Source organism: Coregonus clupeaformis, chromosome 36 (genome assembly GCF_020615455.1).
Source record: "Coregonus clupeaformis isolate EN_2021a chromosome 36, ASM2061545v1, whole genome shotgun sequence".
NCBI classification, from domain to species: Eukaryota; Metazoa; Chordata; class Actinopteri; order Salmoniformes; family Salmonidae; genus Coregonus; species Coregonus clupeaformis.
Genome location: NC_059227.1, coordinates 12,332,310 through 12,351,346, shown reverse-complemented (window position 1 = coordinate 12,351,346; position 19,037 = coordinate 12,332,310). Strand labels below are relative to the sequence as shown.

Sequence of the window (19,037 nt, the reverse complement as noted above, 5' to 3'; positions counted from 1 at the left end):
GATGTTGTTGATACCTTTCCACTGATTCCGCTCCAGCCATTACCACGAGCCCGTCCTCCCCAATTAAGGTGCCACCTACCTCCTGTGTTAGTGATTCACTTTAAGGTAAGAAAAAACCTGTCGCTCATTCTAATGTCAACCCTGTTACATGAACTGAACTTTCGTTTTAATATGGTGAAACTATTCCTATTAAAATATTTTAACAAAATAAACATTGAACATCTAATAGTCAAATAATAGTGTAAAAGCAGGTGAGCTGGTTCAACTCTTTTTAGACATTTTCTGTTGTTTTGTGGATGAAAATTGAGCAGGTCGAGCATAACATGTCAATCCTGTTAGCAATATATAGACAGGCTAGAAATGTTTCCACAATTTCAATTTGTTTGTGAAGCTTGAATTCATTTGCCCCTCCCTGTTGCACACACGCTTCAATTCCTCCTGTCACAAGGGGATTTATGGCTGATTCAAGATGAAATCGTCAGCACTGTTACGGTCAACCCAGAGTCATATACAGAGTCCTTTGGGTGGTGAACCATTCTTGATACACACGGAAGGAGAAAAACCCAGCAGCGTTGCAGTTCTTTACACACTCAAACCGGTGCGCCTGGCACCTACTACCATAACCCATTCAAAGGCACTTAAATCTTTCGTCTTGCCCATCCACCCTCTGAATGGCACACATACACAATCCATGTCTCAATTGTCTCAAGGCTGAAACATATTTATTTAATCTGTCTCCTCCCCTTCATCTACACTGATTGAAGTGGACTTAACAAGTGACATCAGTAAGGGATCATAGCTTTCACCTGGTCAGTATTTGTCATGTTCCTAATGTTTTGTACACTCAGTGTATATAGAGTTGGGCCAATGCGGTTTCTGTCTGAACTTTCAGAGAGCACCACTTTCTCCTCCATAGCCGTTGCTAAGTGATAATTGATGCTTCAGCATTGTGCTGCTTATTTCTGATAGTTTTCAAAACCTATGAAGATGTCTAGTGAAAGAAGATATGCAATTTGTTGACACCGACACAGTACAGATTTGGATAGACATTATCCTGAATGCTTAGGCTATCAATAAAAACGTGTTGCTCTGTTTTGCTTGTTTACAGCGGGTCATTTCATAGGGAATTGTCAGAGGCGTATTTTTAATGGCATCCATTATAAAACCTGACAAACTCTCTCTCTATATATGGCTCTGAGTCAATCCTATCAGGCACTTACTATAGGCACTTATACCCCAGCATTGTTGAATATTTGTTTCTGATTGGCTAGAAGGGCATTCTAGAATGGACATTAAAACCAGTTAATGGGACATTTGGAAAAGATATCGGACACCTTGCAATTATGATGCAATATGCGTCAACACATGCAGACCGCACTTGCTACAAAGTTACAGAAAACTAAATCAACAACTACACAAACTGAAATTGGATACATTGTAAACACAGGTCCAACGAGGTAAAAACGTAGCTAGCTAGCATTGATTTGTTTTTGCAGAGACATATTGTTTTGGAGCATCTGATGATGACCTAACATGGTGAGTGATGAACATGAAATTATCTGGTCCTTACTGTTGCAGTCATGACACAAGTGGTGCTATGCTGTCAAATCTTCCAACATGTTTCTAGTTTGAGCAGCTGTTTTAAGGCCACATTTTTTTGGGGGGGGGGTTGTCATATTGGCAGGTTTGCTAGCAACAAACGATTTAGCTAGCTTCTAGCCTTTGATGTGCAATGCGATCTCCTCGTAATTAACTGTCAGTGTTGATGAGTGTCCTGACGAGAAGGCAAACTTTTCTAGCTATGCCAGGCAAAAATAGGGCATTATCAGTTCATTGTTATGGATGTATCCAAATGAATGTCAGTAGAAACAGCTACTTTGCTGTTATTCTGTCTGCAGAGGTCATGACTGTGTTAGCTAGCAAGCAAGTGATATGAACGTTGCCAGCGAGCATGGCAACAGAACACAAAGAAAGAACGACTGGGTCGCGTCCATAAATATCGAACTAATCAAACGAACGACAGGGTCTAGCAACCAAAAGATGAAAGTATGAATTCACGTATATAAATGAAAATATAAACGTTTTTGGTTTTTTCCTACCGGTAAATATGTGCTTAGTATTGTTTTCTTTGGCAACTGTAGTAAAAGCTGGATAAACAGCTTAAACGAATGTAACGGAATTAACTTTGCTGTTATTCTGGCTGCAGAGGTAGTGACTGTGTACCCGTAGCAAGTTGGCTAGCTAGCAGCAAGCAAGGGATAACAATATTGCCAATGAGCATGGCAATGGAACATAAAGAACAAACGACTGGGTCGCGTATGTAAATATCGAACTAATCGAACGAACGACTAGGTGGCGTCTCTAGCAACCAAAATATGAAAAAGTATGAATTTGCTTATAAAAATTGAAATATCAACGAAAACCAAGTATATATACACCGGTAAGTGTGTGCTTTCAAAATGAACTCCGCAAAGGGACTCGGCGACGCCTCGTCGTCCATTATTTACAAGGTAATGTACAGAACGTCGGCGTTTATCCCTTACCTAATAGGCACTTACTATGTTTGTATTTTTTTATTAAGTTGAACATGTGCTCATAAATGACAGAATGTTAAAATTAGGTCACTAAGTTACACTACTCAAACGGCACCTAATTGGTCGAACGACCCAGTAAAGCATGTGTGTGTCCAGAGCAGCAAGGACTTCCAATGACAACTTTGAAAAGCCCAAATAGTTTCCAAGCGCGGCTCGAAGGCACACACAGACACTGACAGTCTAATACATTCCACCCCGACTGACACTCGGAATGCCATGCTGGATAACACGAGGGACTCGACTGACACTCGGAATGCCATGCTGGATAACACGAGGGACTGATGTAGTGAGCCTGCCACTGCTCAAAATACTCCCCAGCACACACGCTTCCCCATCTACCCTTGACGAGTGTAATGCCTGTTTGCAGACTTTGTGTTTGCTGTGCATACTTTGTTTATCACAGTAGCCTACATAGTACATTCAATTAAAAAAGCAATCTGCGGTTGCTTCATCCCATTTCCGGACTTCAGAATTAATAAAATGTACCCATTTTATTCTTGAAGTCTATAACTTATAAATGCCTCATGAGCTTAGTTTAACTGTCATACCCCATCAGAACCCAAAATATAAGCTTATTTCACTCCAATGTTTGTAAACAAAGTATAAATATAAACAAACACTATATAGCCTCAAAACATGGTTAAAACTATTATTATGATATCATGAACGTCAGTCCGCTTTGTTATTGTTTAAACTCCTGATTGCCGCTTTAAATACAGCAAACAAAATGACACATTTCTAAAAACCTGCAGCAGATGCAAGGGCTCTTCATCTCATATTTTACAGAAGCTAGATGACCTAATGCTGTAATCAGAAGTGACGGATAGGCCTACACAAAAAGTCCCCATGAAATTGGGGAGAAAAAGGGGTAAGAAGTTTTACCCCTTTTCCTCCCAATTTTGTGATATCCAATTGGTAGTTACAGTCTTGTCCCATCGCTGAACTCCCGTACAGACTCGGGAGAGGCGAAGGTCGAGAGCCATGCGTCCTCCGAAACATGACCCCGCCAAGCCACACTGCTTATCACCTCTATTTCAGACGTCCCTGATTAAACAAACTTCTTCAAAGCATTACTAAAAGTTGTACCACTTTTCCATTTTGCCATCTGGCCAATATAAAATAAAAAGTTCCTTTACTTACAAAAGATCGAAGAAAGCACTTCTGTAGTCTCTTGAAGGTCAGAAGAAAAGAATACACTTTATGTAAAGTGAGCTGGAAGACAGGTTGAACGGTGCGCAGTGCTTCGCTGTCATTACCAGAACAGGGCACGCCGCCTGCAAACCAACTGTGATTTGTTTGTATGCGGTTTGGAGGAAGTTCATTCATTACAGTAGGAGAAAATCCGCCAGACTAGGCTGCGGTGTGTGCAGTGTGTCGTATGTTTAGGATTTTTCCAACTAGTGCCTTGCTTTGCCGTGCAGACTATGTCATGAAAAGAGTAGGTGTTCTTAATGTTTTGTATACTCAGTGTAGATTAAAACCACTGAAGACGGTGCAAATGTGTAGCTTTCAACTATGTGTTTATGGGATAGCAACAAGAACTTTTGACAGCTCAATGCATTTACTTGAAAAGTACAAGATCAAATTTTATCGTGTTTATAATGCTATGCAATTATGTTTTAGATGCATTGTATGCCATTGCTATTGCTCATTTTATTCATAATACAGTTGTGAGCTGTAGCCTGTTGTTATTATTAGTAGGTCTATTATACTTTTTACCTGTAGTGACTCTGCCTACATGGAGACTACAGCTTCCGCTGCCAGGGTCTCAACTTACTGTTATCAGTTAGAAAAGTAGAATACACAAGGTGCACTTTTGAAATTTGGTAGTGCATCAGCAGTTTTCAATGACAGTCACTCAAATAAAAATTGATTGCTAGGTAAGGTAGTCTAGCCGGCTATCTAAACCTTGTAGTAATCATCATCAAATTACCGCCCTGGCATGCAAGGCATGTGCCCAGGGGCCCTGACCCTCAGGGGGCCCCCATATATTTTTTTAGTCACTCTAACTCAGATATCATAGGAACAAAATGTGTTGAATTGCAAGAAATTAGTTTTAAACTGCAAATAATGTCCTCCACCTCATGGCAGAATGTGTAGAATTGAAGGATATTACCTTTGAAACTGCACATTTTCTTTAACACTGCAAATAAAATGCTGCTAAGAGGAGGAAGCACTAAAATACCAAATCTCGGCTAGAGATCGGCACTGCTGATTTTATTTTATTTTTTTACAATTGATTATCATTATTAAGGCAGCACATGTGGCTAGCAGATAATTAATACAACCTGGCTTGCTAGACTTCATCATAACTTATGTTGCAACACCTTTCAATCCACTAATACTAGGGGCCTTTAAAGGGGGGCTGAACTCACTGATTTTGCCAGGCTTTTTGGCATGCTCATTAAGAAGTTCTAGCGGCCATGACTGGAGCCAAACGTGAGTTGTCTTGGTGGTGTGGTTTGATGTGGGTGTTTCTTGGGTGTGGCCTTGCCACCACCAAGACACACCCATCTGTTGGAACCTTGCCTGCAGCTGTTTCACCCCACTCAATCACACCAAACAACCTCCTGCAGGTTGAGTTCAATAACTACAGGCAGATGTATGGTGAGATGCTGGAGGAAGCTTTGAATCGGTCAGTAGCCTACAGAGTAATATGAGAACAGTGCAATTGCTGAATTTATGTAGATATTCTAAACAATGTGATTTGATAACTTTCAAATGAAGTAACAGGTCCATGTAGAATAAACAACCCTTTACATACTAAAGTAGAAGCAGTGTTCTGCTAATATAACAATGTGCAAATATTCAGGGTTGGGTAGGAACTCTTTCTAAATGTAATCCGTTACAGTTACTAGTTACCTGTCCAAAACTCAGTAACGTAATCTGATTACTTGTGGTCAGACTTGCTCAGGTGGAACAATTTTAAACTTGCACCCTTTTTCAATGCTGAATTGAATTTCATTGAGAAAACATCCTTTCGGAATTTAAAAGTAATCCAAGAAGTAATCATCTAGTTTTCAAAAGTATTTGTAATCTGACTACAATACTTTTGCTGGTAATGTAACTGGTTACGTTTTTGTAATCAGTTACTCCCCAACCCTACAAATATTACACTTGTCTTTTCACCTTACATGTAACTGTGAACACATACACACATAGTTACTGTTCTATTAACAATGGCAGTTAGGATAGGTGATATCTGACACAAACAGGTACTATTTTGAAGTTTGAACAGGTCAGATAAAGCTTACCCAATTGTGGACTCCCCATCAAACGACCTAGGCTGGCGTCTGGCAAAAGCATCTCCAGCCCATCTGTAGAAATAAGCAGAGTTGAGGCAGAGTTCATCAGTGACACATGGAATGAAAAGGGTGTTGCTATTATTTGTGTTGTACTGTATTATTAGTAATTACCTTCAGTCCAACATTGTGGATAGGTGATATCTGACACACAAACATACTATGTTGAAGTTTGAACAGGTCAGACAAAAACCGACCTAATTCTGGTCTACCCATCAAACGACTGTTGGTGAGCAGGCAAGAGGTGAGGCTAGAGATGAGGTCTTTGCCAGCGCCCCATTGATGGGCATGGCAGCGTAGATCAGCTCCTGGCCCCTTATCAAAGATACTGGTCCGTCACAAACAAACACACACACACAGAGTGGTGGTCAATGGTGGTTATAATTAGCCTGGTGGAACCAGCCTGATTGCTGTGATCACCTTACTATTTCACTTCAGATATCATGATATGAGAAGTGAAATAGAATGGTGAACGCAGCGATCAGGCTGGTTCCACCAGGCTAGGTTATGAAGATCAATTGGGACAGAACTTGAAACTGTTTCGACCTTTGACCAGGTAAAATGTCACCAACCTGATTCAAGTGTCCTCCCCTACCCTGAAGCGGGACTGGTGTCTGGCTACTGGCTCAGCCTTTTCTGGTCTATCATACTCAGCGCAAAGGGAGTCAGGTACAGGCACCTTTTGGAACGGCTTCTGATATGGCTAGGGGGTTACCACCATGCTGCTGAACAGCAAATCCAGCAGGTTTTCTACGTAGCCTGTCAATTAAATAAAATGTTAGGATAAAAGTCTAAAAACAAGCAAATACACCTTGTAGTTGACAGGTTTGTATCAACAGTAATCCTACCGTAAGTACGTTTTCAGAGCCCGCACTGAGTATTGTCCTCGCTTGTACATTGGGTACCAGATGGAGAATCGTCGCGCCCCTGTAGCCATGGTTGCTTGGGCTCGGTTGGCAATCTCATTGTAATGCATTGCTGTGAGGAACAGTCTTGGCAAAGAACACAGCTAGTAAGCAATATTACAGAAGTAATATGTACGTGTAACTCCAGAATAAGTATCACTTTTGTATCTAAATGACATACCAATTAAAGTCACAATAACAAACCTGCATAACATTCCAAGGAACGGGTAGACCACATTCTTTGGTGCAAACTTGAGTATCAGACTGTGGAATGCTTCGATGCAGGACGTTTAGTAGTCGTGACTAAGCTTGCCCACATCCTTGACCAGTCTCTTCTCCAACACAATTTTGGTCAGTTTTTCACACACAATAGTGCCTATAGAATTGAAATGGATACAGTGATGACTCAACATTCAGTGATGGATCAAATGTACAAAGAGGGTCACCTTAGAAATTAGAGTAACAATAGAAATGATGAAGCTGCTTACTTGGCTTCAGCCAACCCCTGGCCTCTTCACAGATAAGAAGTTGATGCAGGCAGTTGGGGAACTCATCGCCATCATGTGTGTGGACATCCTGCACATGGTTGGCCACAGGCATCCATTTGGCCACTGTCTCCTCTCCGGAGGTTGAGATTGAGGCTGCCCAGTACAAGTGGTTCACTATACTCCTCCTCCAGGGTCCAACTTGCTCGCAGGTCTACGATTTAGCCAGGGCATCTATTTTCTTTCGAACCCCTAATAAGATGACATGACATTGGGAATATTTACAAATAATGTAATGCACAAAACACTGGAGAATATCAAAACAATTACTAGAATGTGAAGACAACATACCAACTAACTACACACCTTTAGCAACATGCCATGTATCGTAGAAATGTACACTGAACAAAAATATAAACGCAACATGTAAAGTGTTGGTCACATGTTTCATGAGCTGAAAAAAAGTTTCAAAAGTAAAAATCCATACGCACAAAAAGCTTATTTCTCACACATTTATTTACATTCCTGTTAGTGAGTAGTTCTTCTTTGCCAAGATAATCCATCCACCTGACAGGTGTGGCATATCAAGAAGCTGATTAAACAGCATGATCATTACACATGTGCACCTTGTGCTTGGAACAATAAAAAGCCACTTTAAAATGTGCAGCTTTGTCACAAAACACAATGCCACAGATGTCGCAAGTATTGAGGGAGCGTGCAATTGGCATGCTAACTGCAGGAAAGTCGACCAGAGCTGTTGCCAGATAATTTAATGCTAATTTCCCTACCATAAGCTGACTCCAACATTGTTTTACAGAATTTGGAATTATGTCCAACCAGCCTCACAAACGCAGACCACATGTAACCACGCCAGCCTAGGATCTCCGCATCCGGCTTATTCACCTGCAGGATCGCCTGAGGAAAACATTTTTATGACTGGCTGAGCCAAGAGAAATCTTTGAAATTGTTGCATGTTGAGTTTATATTTTTGTTCAACTTAGAATACCAAGTCTGGGGAAATTTATCGGAGGAAGTGACCGTGAATCTCGAAAAACTGTGAATGTAACGAAGGGTTTGGTGCTCACTGGCCTGTAAAAAACAGGTTTGATTCACAGGGGCTGTCCACACACCTACCAACACAGGGGATTTAACCTTCTCCGTTACCGGCCTAGGTTGGTTCACCCATCCTTAGACAATCTGGTGACATCCAGGTCCCTGGAACCAATCCCCCTAGGGGGATTGCCGAAAGTTTACATTCTGTCAAACATGTTATTGTTGGATATCAAGGCTTCTAAGGAGAGAGGCATAGGTAAACAATCTGGTTTCAGTCACTGATAAGGTAGGACAGCCGTGGAATTAGCCGTGGTCAAGTAACCAGATGAAGTGAGAAGAAACAGTCCTATACCACACACATATCCTTCCTCGCCCATTAAGGTTCTAGCATCAGGCAGGGCCATGACTACACCAGTGAGAGGAAGCAATTAAGTTCCTGACTAGCAACAGAGATGTCTAGATGCTCAAGGTGTTGATTCCTCCTAGTAGGAGGGTATACATGTATGTGCTTGTGTAATGATACCTTGTCTTTTGCAGCTGTTTGACCCAGTGGGTGAATAAACTTGGTTTGAGCTTCTTCTAGTCGTCTGTTTGAGTTTTTACTCTGTGTGTTCAGAACCTAACAGTTGGCATTGTTGGCAGGATTCACCACAATTTTCAGTCGAACTGGAGAGTCTGAATCAGTGAAACAGAAGCTGGCACCAAAAACAAGGTAAGCACAGTTCCTACACCTGTTACCACTCATTCTGACATCTCGGGGAGATGAGAGTCGTAGGCTAAATACACATTTTAGGATACGGACCTAGAAAGCCTGAGCTTATTCAGTACTCCCATTGTATTATGACCAGTCGTAGATTTATGGTATAGGGTAAGTCCCGGAAGGTAAGCCCGAGCAGGGTGGTCCCTGTAGAGGGTAAGTCCAAGGGTGACAATTGTGATGGTTCCTGCTAGCGTCATAAATAATAGGGTAAGTCCTGGACGGTAAGCCCGAGCAGGCTGGTCCCTGCAAAGGTTAAGGGTTGGTTCCCTGCTAGACCCATAAAAGGGTGGTGGAAGCCCAGCCGCGGTGGTTGTGAGGTCGTAGTGTGTTTATGGATAAATTGTCATGCTTGTGTACTAGTATGGTAGGTTGTAGAGAAGTAGTCCATGTAGAAGGACAAAGGAAAGAAGTGCATACAGTGGAGAATAGGAGATATCCGAGAATATCTGTGCTTTAAGATTAAACATTGTCAGTGGAGGAGTTCTGGAGGAGAGTCTCATTCGTGGTTGGAAAAGCGAAAGGATATTAGAATGTTGTTTGAAAGTGATTTGTGTGTATTAGCAGTAGCAAAAAGGAGAGAGGTTGTTTTATTTCGCATTGGGGCGGGGAACCGTGACAGATTATGTGGAAATAGGAAGACAACTGTGAATAATTTTGGTAAAGTGTTGTCAACAACAGTGATATTTGAGGCATAACACTGGTATAAGACATTAGGTCACCTGTATTCTCCAGTAGTAAATTGGCAGACGCTTCAGTATTCTGATAATATCACAAGGTGTTATTGAGCACAAGGTGTTATTCTATATGTATAGAAAGTAGTGGCAAGACTATAGAGTTTATAGAGACAGAGATGGAGACTATAGAGGAACCGTTGAAGAAACATAAGTATGTGTAGGAGGTAACAACAAGCGAATCGTTGAAGATGCATAACGAGTAATAAGGGAGATTACTGAGTGTGTTTGGGAATAGTACTAAGTGAATGTGGATGTGAGTATTGTGTGATTGACTAATTGACTGAACAGGGGTTTAGCCCCGGTGTGAGAGTTGTGTGAGTGTGGGATGACGTGTTAAGCTGTACGTTTTTTTTTATGAGTTCAACAAAGGGTTTAAGTATGGGAAATAGTAAAAGTAGGATGGAGGATCCGTACTGGGAACCAAAAGGGCTACAAAAATTTGGTAGGGGGTACTGGACCAAACAGAAGACTGGACAAGATGGAGAGGTGGAGATTTCCCTGCTGATGGAAAAACTGGGGTCTGTGAGAGGCCATCTTGAAGAGAGAAGCAGAAAATGCAAAAGATAAAACTGTAAGAGGATTCATGGTAAGAGGAAGAAGGACAAAATAAAAAGAAGAGGCCTGGCTGGCCTTTCTCCGATGGGAACCCTTTCATGGGGCCCCCCTTGTATCCGCCCCTGCCAAATCCTCCACCAGCAGATGGAGATGGTGGCCTCCCACCCCCTCATAACCCATTTGGGGGTGGGCCTGTGCCAGGTGAAGAAGCCATGGGATTAGGAGCTGTTGGGGGAGCTGTTGGAGGAGCTGCAGATGGTGCTGGAGCTGAAGACAGAAAGCAACCAGCCAAGTCAAGAACCAGAGCAAACGAGCAGAGAGAAAGAGGAGAGAGAACGTGAAGAGGAAGAGGCAGAGGGGCCCCTGCTGAAGCTGACGGAGGGAGAGACTGGAGCTGCTACAACTGTGTGAAGTTTGGGCATTTCTCAAGATGCTGTCCTGGAGCAGGAGAAGGCCAAGGAGAGTGGCCGTCCCCACCTGTTGGCGTGCAGGTGGACAACCCATTTGGAAGAGGAGATGGACGAGGGGGCTACCAAACATAGGATGAGGCGGAAACAGAAGAAACTAATGAAGAAAACAATGATGAAGAACCAGAAGAAATCTGTAAAATGCTAAAATTGACCACCTTGTCAACCCAAAACCCCCTTACTGACATGTTAGTTAATAAACATAAATTGCAATTTTTGGTGGACACTCAGTGTTGAGTGTCCTGAATGATCAACCTATTGAAGGAGAGCTGAGAGAGCAATCCCTCTCTTCCTCGTTGCATGCTAACTGGGAAGTGTCTGAACACCTACAGTGGCTTGCGAAAGTATTCACCCCCCTTGTTATTTTTCCTATTTTATTGCATTTGCAATTACAGCTGAAAGTATCTTGGGGTATGTCTCTGTAAGCTTGGCACATCTAGCCACTGGGATTTTTGCCCATTCTTCAAGGCAAAACTGCTCCAGCTCCATCAAGTTGGATGGGTTCCGCTGGTGTACAGCAATCTTTAAGTCATACCACAGATTCAAAATTGGATTGAAGTCTGGGCTTTTACTCGGCCATTCCAAGACATTTAAATGTTTCCCCTTAAACCACTCGAGTGTTGCTTTAGCAGTATGCTTAGGGTCATTGTCCTGCTGGAAGGTGAACCTCCGTCCCAGTCTCAAATCTCTGGAAGACTGAAACAGGTTTCCCTCAAGAATTTCCCTGTATTTAGCGCCATCCATCATTCCTTCAATTCTGACCAGTTTCCCAGTCCCTGCCAATGAAAAACATCCCCACAGCATGATGCTGCCACCATCATGCTTCACTGTGGGGATGGTGTTCTCGGGGTGATGAGAGGTGTGACATAGCGTTTTCCTTGATGGCCAAAAAGCTCAATTTTAGTCTCATCTGACCAGAGTACCTTCTTCCATATGTTTGGGGAGTCTCCCACATGCCTTTTAGCGAACACCAAACGTGTTTACTTATTTATTTTTTTAAAGCAATGGCTTATTTCTGGCCACTCTTCCGCAAAGCCCAGCTCTGTGGAGTGTACGGCTTAAAGTGGTCCTATGGACAGATACTCCGATCTCCACTGTGGAGCTTTGCAGCTCCTTCAGGGTTATCTTTGGTCTCTTTGTTGCCTCTCTGATTAATGCCCTCCTTGCCTGGTCCGTGAGTTTTGGTGGGCGGCCCTCTCTTGGCAGGTTTGTTGTGGTGCTATACTCTTTCCATTTTCTAATAATGGATTTAATGGTGCTCTGTGGGATGTTCAAAGTTTCAGATATTTTTTTATAACCCAACCCTGATCTGTACTTCTCCACAACTTTGTCCCTGACCTGTTTGAAGAGCTCCTTGGTCTTCATGGGGCCGCTTTCTTGGTGGTGCCCCTTGCTTAGTGGTGTTGCAGACTCTGGGGCCTTTCAGAACAGGTGTATATATACTCAGATCATGTGACACTTAGATTGCACACAGGTGGACTTTATTTAACTAATTATGTGACTTCTGAAGGTAATTGGTTGCACCAGATCTTTTTAGGTGCTTCATAGCAAAGGGGGTGAATACATATGCACGCACCACTTTTCCGTTATTAATTTTTTATACTTTTTTGAAATAAGTAATTTTTTTAATTTCACTTCACCAATTTGGACTATTTTGTGTATGTCCATTACATGAAATCCAAATAAAAATCCATTTAAATTACAGGTTGTAATGCAACAAAATAGGAAAAACGCCAAGGGCGATGAATACTTTTGCAAGGCTCTGTACATTGTACTGCTGCTGTTCCCTTATGCGAAGAGGACCCTGTATACCAACAGAGATGGTCAAAACAAAAATAGAAAGTTGGGATAAACAGAGGAGAAGACTTCGTAGCAGCTGGAGTGTTGCTGACAGATACTAAGATGAGTCTGTATGAAGTCCCTGGCTCTGTTCCCCATTGTAGCTTATCAAAATCTCCTGGAACACAATGGAAAGATGTGGGTGTTTGGATGAAGAAAGTGATGGAAGCAACTGATTGGGTGGCCTGGGAAGGAGAAGGAAAGTGGTCAGCTTCAACAGCAACTTTCTATTCCCCATACTGGGCTACTGTAATGACAATACCAAGAAAATATCAAATTCCCATTGAAATCATACCTGTGGTATTACAAGATAATTCACACATTGATTGGCTAAAAGATATACCTGAAGAACTGTGGGCTAAATCAAAGACCGACATTGGACGCAGTTTTGGTAGTTCCAAAAAGCACCCACAGACTTTACAAAGCTCTATAACCTCTTAGCAAAGAAGCCAAAAAGGGTATCATTCCCATTCATAGCGCGGTAGTTGAAAGAGGCGCTCTGGTTCCCTGTCCGAATTCGCCCTGTAACACACCAATTTTACCTGTTAGGAAACCATCTGGGGATTATCGTGTTGTGCGAGACCTTAGAACATTAAATGATGATGTACATGCTAGAGCGCCCCTGGTGCCTAACACTTTTACCATTTTATCCCAGGTGCCTCCAGATAATTGTTGTTTTTCAGTAATTGATTTAGGCAATGCTTTCTATCTTTTCTCTTCTCTTCTGTTGCTCATCAAATCAAATGTTATTTGCCACATGCACCGAATACAACAGGTGTAGACCTTACAGTGAAATGCTCACTTACAAGCCCTTAACCAACAATGCAGTTTTTAAGAAAATAAAAAAGTGTTAAGTAAAAAATAGATAAGTAAAAAAAAAAAAAAAAAGCTAATAATTAAAGAGCAGCAGTCAAATAAAATAACAGCAGGGAGGCTATATACAGGGGGTACCAGTACAGAGTCAATGTGCGGGGGCACCGGTTAGTCGAGGTAATTGAGGTAATATGTACATGTGGGTAGAGTTAGTGACTATGCATTGATAATAAACAGAGTAGCAGCAGCGTAAAAGGGAGGGGGGGCAATGCAAATAGTCTGGGTAGCTGTTCAGGAGTCTTATGGCTTGGGGGTAGAAGCTGTTAAGAAGCCTTTTGGACCTAGACTTGGCGCTCCGGTACCACTTGCTGTGCGGTAGCAGAGAGAACAGTCTATGACTAGGGTGGCTGGAGTCTTTGACAATTTTGAGGGCCTTCCTCTGACACTACCTGGTATAGAGGTCCTGGATGGCAGGAAGCTTGGCCCCAGTGATGTACTGGGCCGTACGCACTACCCTCTGTAGTGCCTTGCGGTCGGAGGCCGAGTAGTTGCCATACCAGGCGGTGATGCAACCAGTCAGGATGCTCTCGATGGTGCAGCTGTAGAACTTTTTGAGGATCTGAGGACCCATGCCAAATCTTTTCATTCTCCTGAGGGGGAATTGGCTTTGTCGTGCCCTCTTCACGACTGTCTTGGTGTGTTTGGACCATGATAGTTTCGTTGGTGATGTGGACACCAAGGAACTTGAAGCTCTCAACCTGCTCTACTACAGCCCCGTCGATGAGAATGGGGACGTGCGCAGTCCTCTTATTTTTTTCCTGTAGTCCACAATCATCTCCTTTGTCTTGATCACGTTGAGGGATCAATACATATCTCCTGGAGGGAGTATTTTGGTTCAGTGTGTTGACGATTTGTTGGTTTGCTCACAATCAGAGGAGATGTGTCACGAGGACACTCGGGCATTGTTGACATTACTTCTGAGGGTCACGCCCTCTCCAAAGATAGATAAGATGCAATTAAAGCTTTGCCTAAACCTGTTAACCAGCAGCACATGATGTCTTTGTTGGGTGTGGCTGGTTACTGTCGTCTGTGGTTGAAAGACTATGCAGAGATAGTTCAACTGCTGCAGGATTGTATTTATGGAGAAAGATGGAGGTGAGTGAAGTTGTGGCCTGGACTGATGAGGCTGGGGTGGCAATGGAAAAATGTAAACAAACAATGTCTACCCATTGCTTGGGTTTGCCAGACCATAGTAAATCCTTCCACCTCTTTGTTTCAGAGATGGGTGGGTTAATGTCAGCAGTTTTGACACAGTTTCATGGGGTGGGATATCAACCTGCTGGTTATTATTCTAAAAGACTGGATACTGTGATCAGGGGAATGGTTTCCTGTTTGAGATAGGTAGCAGCTCCTACTGAGGCTGGTTTGGCATGTTCTGATATTGTGGCAATGTCTCTTCTAACCGTACATGTGCCCAATGCTGTGCACACAATTATTACACAGGCAAGAACGGCTAATTTGCCACCTGCGAGACTGCTAGACTATCAGAACATTCTGTTGACAATGTCCCATGTTACTCTGAAACGATGTACAATTCTTAACCCTTCAACTCTTCTCCCTACAGCAGATGCCGGTGAAGACCATGACTGTGACTTAGCTATTGAAGTTTACTGTAGCCCTAGGTTGGACTTGAGAGACACCCCGTTATTTCAGTATCCTCCGTGTCCCATGTACTGACTGGCCATCCCATGAGGATGACTAATACACCTTTTCCCCAGAACAGGTTGTCCCTGCAAGGAATGGAGGAAGACATGGTTGAGTATTGTGTCACCCTTAACAGTGTTAATACTTTTTTCCCCCGGGTGAAGGTGTCTCTGCAGAACCTGGCAGGTGGAGCTGAGCACTATTTGAACCCAGGTGATTTCGTGGTGGTCAAAGACTTCAGGAGAAAGAGTTGGAAGGACCCCCGTTGGAGAGGGCCGTACCAAGTTCTTCTGACCACCCCCAACTGCGGAAACCTGACAGAGGGTGAGATGAGTCCTGAGCCAAAGGGACCAACGCAGGCCCAGAAGTAGATGGTCTTCGGCGAAAGAGAGCCCTGCTGGGCCCTCATAACCTAGAGGACTGATGGAATGGCCACTACTAAGTTTTCTGATGAGTATGACTGTCTACAGGGTCTAGGAAATAAAGCACATTTTCTGCTTTTAAAACCGCTTCCAACACAAAATATAATCGGCATGTTAAATCAGAGGCTTCGTCAATAATTAAATTAAATTAACCAGCCCCAATAGGGACGCCCCTCAGGGGAAACAACATCTTTGATAAAGCAATACCCACAGGTAAAAGGAGACCAATCTGGCCCAAACATTAAGGTAAACATACAGGGGAAGGAAATATTAAACCAATGAGTTAGCAGGCAAATTTAACCACTACCCCAGGAGGAGTGGGGGTCTCTCTGTTTCCCAGTCCATCCTGTCTCAGGTGCCAGACTCATTATGGACAGAGCACTCCAATGACAGTGGACTGATAGGCAGTGCTAGCCCAGTTATAATAAATGTTAATCCCTGAAAGAAACTCTAGTCTCGAGAGCTACCTTGAAAAGGAACCTCCCTCCAACGTTTCCCTCCCCCCTTCTGAATTGGCCAATGTATTTTACAATTTCGGCACATTACATATTCATCTAAAAATAATATACATTTAATGAGTGTGAAGCATAAACTGAATATCTAACAGAAATTGGTAATAATTATTAAGAGTAACATTGTTAGGGTCGACTAAACTGCAAACAATGCCTTCCAATAAGGAGAAAGTTATGTTTGTTTTGTTTGTTTTTAAACCTTACAATAGGGGTAAAAGCAGAACATTGTTTGAGAGTGATCCGTGTGTATTAGCAGTAGTAATTGAGAGGGTTTTTCCTACTGGAAAATGTAGAAGGGTCCTAGTTGAAGGAAACCGATATGGAGACTAGTGAAAGTAACAAAGACGGTGATAAAGAAAGTAAAGTGGAAAGATTCATGGTACTCATGATCTATCAGTTGATGTCAAATTTAATGAGTGTTGACAGAATGTGAATGGTAATGTTAGTGGCTTTCAGATAGCTTCTTCGAATTACTTTGATATTGCATTATTAGAGTGCTAAGGTTTTAATACAAGGTCACATGACGAACAGAGGGATTGCGCCTTGGGACTGATATTATATTAGAGGCTGCCATCTGGTGTATGGGTTAAAGATAAGCTTCCTGTGGACCAATCGATAAGCCGCCAGTGAAAGTGAGTGGTATTCACTGAACTCAAGCTGTAATGGACACAGGTATGAATAATTGAATAAGATAGGTTTTTGACAATTTCCAATTATTAGTTCTCAATTCGATAATTTGAATATACCAGTGATTTAAATAAGAAGGTAATGTCATCTAAAACAATAATCTGTTTCCATTACGTGGAACACTGTCCAGAATTGGAGTAGATCCATGTAAATGTTTTAGTACCGAATATTGAGCTGATAAGGCAGCACCAACTTTTTGAAGGCCCTAGTTGATTTGTTAAACAGGATTTATATTTTGACTAGTTGATGTCCCAGGGACAGTTAGTACAGAACATGTAAAAAATGTCAATGTCAATGCAACCCGATTGTGGTAAGAGCCATGGAAACAATGGTTAACCGTTGAGATGTATTTACCTCTGAGTCTACAGATCACTTGTGTATGTGTGTGTATTTTACATTGTACAACCCAGAGTGAAGGGTTTGAAAAGATAAAGTTTCTAGTTTTATGTGTTGATTTCGCTTACTTTATTAAGTATTTGGATAGAACCCCCTTTGATAGTTTAAGCCATAATCTAATGCTTACCTTAAAATGTAACAATAATTATCACAGAGAGAGATGTGAGGGAAAATTGTATTGTCTGAAGAGATAGCCTTGAATTGTACACAGCATCTCCTCTCACTGGTTCGTGCAGGTGACTGTGACCTCCTCCTCAGATCAATTGGCAGTACGCCCAGAACATTGCTCTGGGAACAAAAGGAACATCTCAGTTTCAAGGTCCCAGCTTTAAGAGAAGAAGCCTCGTGAGGTATCAGTCAGTCACATGCAGGAACCAACGTTAATAATGAATAATGTAAATTATGCTTCCATGACTTGTTTGTGTAGCAGTATATACAGTGGGGGAAAAAAGTATTTAGTCAGCCACCAATTGTGCAAGTTCTCCCACTTAAAAAGATGAGAGAGGCCTGTAATTTTCATCATAGGTACACGTCAACTATGACAGACAAATTGAGGAAAAAAAATCCAGAAAATCACATTGTAGGATTTTTTATTAATTTATTTGCAAATTATGGTGGAAAATAAGTATTTGGTCACCTACAAACAAGCAAGATTTCTGGCTCTCACAGACCTGTAACTTCTTCTTTAAGAGGCTCCTCTGTCCTCCACTCGTTACCTGTATTAATGGCACCTGTTTGAACTTGTTATCAGCATAAAAGACACCTGTCCACAACCTCAAACAGTCACACTCCAAACTCCACTATGGCCAAGACCAAAGAGCTGTCAAAGGACACCAGAAACAAAATTGTAGACCTGCACCAGGCTGGGAAGACTGAATCTGCAATAGGTAAGCAGCTTGGTTTGAAGAAATCAACTGTGGGAGCAATTATTAGGAAATGGAAGACATACAAGACCACTGATAATCTCCCTCGATCTGGGGGCTCCACGCAAGATCTCACCCTGTGGGGTCAAAATGATCACAAGAACGGTGAGCAAAAATCCCAGAACCACACGGGGGGACCTAGTGAATGATCTGCAGAGAGCTGGGACCAAAGTAACAAAGCCTACCATCAGTAACACACTACGCCGCCAGGGACTCAAATCCTGCAGTGCCAGACGTGTCCCCCTGCTTAAGCCAGTACATGTCCAGGCCCGTCTGAAGTTTGCTAGAGTGCATTTGGATGATCCAGAAGAGGATTGGGAGAATGTCATATGGTCAGATGAAACCAAAATAGAACTTTTGGTAAAAACTCAACTCGTCCGTGTTTGGAGGACAAATAATGCTGAGTTGCATCCAAAGAACACCATACCTACTGTGAAGCATGGGGGTGGAAACATCATGCTTTGGGGCTGTTTTTTCTGCAAAGGGACCAGGACGACTGATCCGTGTAAAGGAAAGAATGAATGGGGCCATGTATCGTGAGATTTTGAGTGAAAACCTCCTTCCATCAGCAAGGGCATTGAAGATGAAATGTGGCTGGGTCTTTCTGCATGACAATGATCCCAAACACACCGCCCGGGCAACGAAGGAGTGGCTTTGTAAGAAGCATTTCAAGGTCCTGTAGTGGCCTAGCCAGTCTCCAGATCTCAACCCCATAGAAAATCTTTGGAGGGAGTTGAAAGTCCGTGTTGCCCAGCGACAGCCCCAAAACATCACTGCTCTAGAGATCTGCATGGAGGAATGGGCCAAAATACCAGCAACAGTGTGTGAAAACCTTGTGAAGACTTACAGAAAACGTTTGACCTGTGTCATTGCCAACAAAGGGTAT

The 19,037-nt window shown here is 42.5% G+C and overlaps 1 protein-coding gene and 1 long non-coding RNA gene across 2 annotated transcripts in view; one reads left to right on the top strand and one right to left on the bottom strand.

The window, feature by feature from the left end:
- LOC121552132 (nesprin-2-like) overlaps positions 1-3,885 on the bottom strand; it is a 236,291-nt gene extending 232,406 nt beyond the window's left edge. The window contains exon 1 of the mRNA XM_045211261.1: positions 3,735-3,885. The gene's annotated coding sequence lies outside the window, so the exon portion shown is untranslated. The remainder of the gene's footprint in view (positions 1-3,734) is intronic.
- Positions 1,379-17,648, top strand: LOC123482714. Its single transcript, XR_006657841.1, has 3 exons — positions 1,379-1,536; positions 8,982-9,051; positions 15,376-17,648. It is a non-coding gene; the product is annotated as an uncharacterized LOC123482714 (long non-coding RNA).
- Positions 17,649-19,037: the final 1,389 nt, after the last annotated feature.